This window comes from Austrofundulus limnaeus, unplaced genomic scaffold, assembly GCF_001266775.1.
Source record: "Austrofundulus limnaeus strain Quisiro unplaced genomic scaffold, Austrofundulus_limnaeus-1.0 Scaffold364, whole genome shotgun sequence".
In the NCBI taxonomy this organism is placed as follows: Eukaryota; Metazoa; Chordata; class Actinopteri; order Cyprinodontiformes; family Rivulidae; genus Austrofundulus; species Austrofundulus limnaeus.
In genome coordinates, this window is record NW_013952766.1 from 380,646 (window position 1) to 383,098 (window position 2,453).

Sequence of the window (2,453 nt, forward strand, 5' to 3'; positions counted from 1 at the left end):
TAAAATTAGCCTCAGTTAGCTTCAGATAGTTTAGCCTGTTAAAGTTAGCCATTTAGCTTCACATGAGAAGTGTTTGTTAATATTAGCCTCTGTTAGCTTCAGAAGAGATTTGTTTGTTAAAATTAGCCTCAGTTAGCTTCAGATAGTTTAGCTTGTTAAATTAGCCTCAGTTACCTTCAGATAGTCTAGCTTGTTAAATTAGCCTCAGTTACCTTCAGATAGTCTAGCTTGTTAAACTTAGCCTGTTAGCTTCAGAAGAGTTTAACTTGTAAAATTAGCCTCAGTTAGCTTCAGATAGTTTAGCTTGTTAAATTAGCCTGTTAGCTTCAGAAGAGTTTAACTTGTAAAATTAGCCTCAGTTAGCTTCAGATAGTTTAGCTTCTTAAATTAGCCTCAGTTAGCTTTAGAAGAGTTTAGCCCACAGACTTAATTTGCTACAGATAGTTTAGCTTGTTAAATTAGCCTCAGTTACCTTCAGATAGTCTAGCTTGTTAAACTGAGCCTGTTAGCTTCAGAAGAGTTTAACTTGTAAAATTAGCTTCAGTTAGCTTCAGATAGTTTAGCTTGTTAAATTAGCCTCAGTTAGCTTTAGAAGAGTTTAGCCCACAGACTTAATTTGCTTCAGATAGTTTAGCTTGTTAAACTTAGCCTCGGTTAGGTTCAGATAGTTTAGCTTGTTAAACTTAGCCTGTTAGCTTCACAAGAGAAGTGTTTGTTAAAATTAGCCTGTTAGCTTCAGAAGAGATTATGCTTATTTAAGTTAGCCTCTGTTAGCTTTAGAAGAAATTGTTAAAATTAGCCTCTGTTCTATTTAGAAAAGTTTAACTTGTAAAATTAGCCTCAGTTAGCATCAGATAGTTTAGCTCATTAAAGTTAGCCTCTGTTAGCTTTAGAAGAAATAAATTTGTTTGTTAAAATTAGCCTCTGTTAGCTTTAGAAAGAATTTATCTTGTTAAATTTAGCCTCCGAAAGATTTAAAGGGATTTAGCTTTTTAATATTAGCCTCTGTTAGCTTCAGAAGAGATTACCTTGTTAAAATTAGCCTCAGTTAGCTTCAGAAGAGATTTGTTTGTTAAAGTTAGCCTCTGTTAGCTTCAGAAAAGATTTGTTTGTTAAAGTTAGCCTCTGTTAGCTTCAAAAAAAGTTAGCTTGTTAACATAAACCTCAGTTAGCTTTAATAGGGTTCAACTTCTTAAAATTAGCCTCAGTTAGCTTCAGAAGAGATTTGTTTGTGACAATTAGCCCCAGTTAGCTTAGGGAGGGATTTGTTTCTTAAAATTAGCCTCAGTTAGCTTCAGAGGAGTTTAGCTTGTTAAAATTAGCTAGTTAGCATCACGTCACCATGGTAACGGACATAAACAACAAGGAGCCATAAATCTGTTGTACTTACCTGGATTGAACAGAGAGAATCTGTGATTTTCACACACTTTCACAGTAAAATTCTTTAAAAACGAACAAACTCAGGTTTTAAAGTTCTGAAGGTTTTTGCTGAGCGGCCTCAGGTGACTGCAGGTAAACAGGTAACAGGTGAGACAAACTGGAGACCGAAAGCCAGACTGAATGAAATCCTGAAAGTTTTGGTCCGGACCGGACCTGCCTGCAGTCAGCTGGTCCTCAGCTCCACAGCTGACTGAAAACTTTACCTTCTTTCTCCCCTTTTCTCTGAACGAACCGGGCCCGCTTCTTCTTCTCCTCCTCTTGTTTTCTTACAGAACAGAACCATCTGCTCGGGCTCGGCTCCCGCCTGGAAACGGGTCTTTGTCCTGGTCCGTGTCAAACATCCTAAAATACAGGCAGGCTCACATTTCACTGCGGTTTACAGAACCCAGAGAGAGTCCACATCTGGAGGCCGAACCCCGGCTCTGATTGGACCATCTGCAGGGAGGCGGGGCCAAAAGTTTCTTCTGATCTGAGGAAGGAGAGAGGGGAACAAACGAGGAGGAAGAGAAGGAGGAGGAGGAGGAGTGAGGAAGAATGAAGGCAGGAGAACAAAAAGATAAACAGAGAAGAAGAAAGAAGAGAATAAAACAGGAAATTCTGACAGGAAGGAGGCTGTTTATGAGTCGTAATTATCTGTAGTTTGGACCACCAGAACAAATTAAACCTCAGAACTCTGTGTATAAATACAAACTGTACAGTAAAGTACTGTAGTAAAACTTCACAACAACTTTACTTTTAGAACGATGAGGATTTTATTTACTTTTTACATGTTAAACTAATTAAAAACAAAATTATAAAAAGTAAAATCACTGCTTCATCAGAACCAGGGATCCATCAGAACCACCATAGATCAGTCAGAACCAGAGATCAGTCAGAACAAGGGATCCATCAGAACCACCAGAGATCAGTCAGAACCAGAGATCAGTCAGAACAAGGGATCCATCAGAACCACCAGAGATCAGTCAGAACCAGAGATCAGTCAGAACAAGGGATCCATCAGAACCAGGGATCCA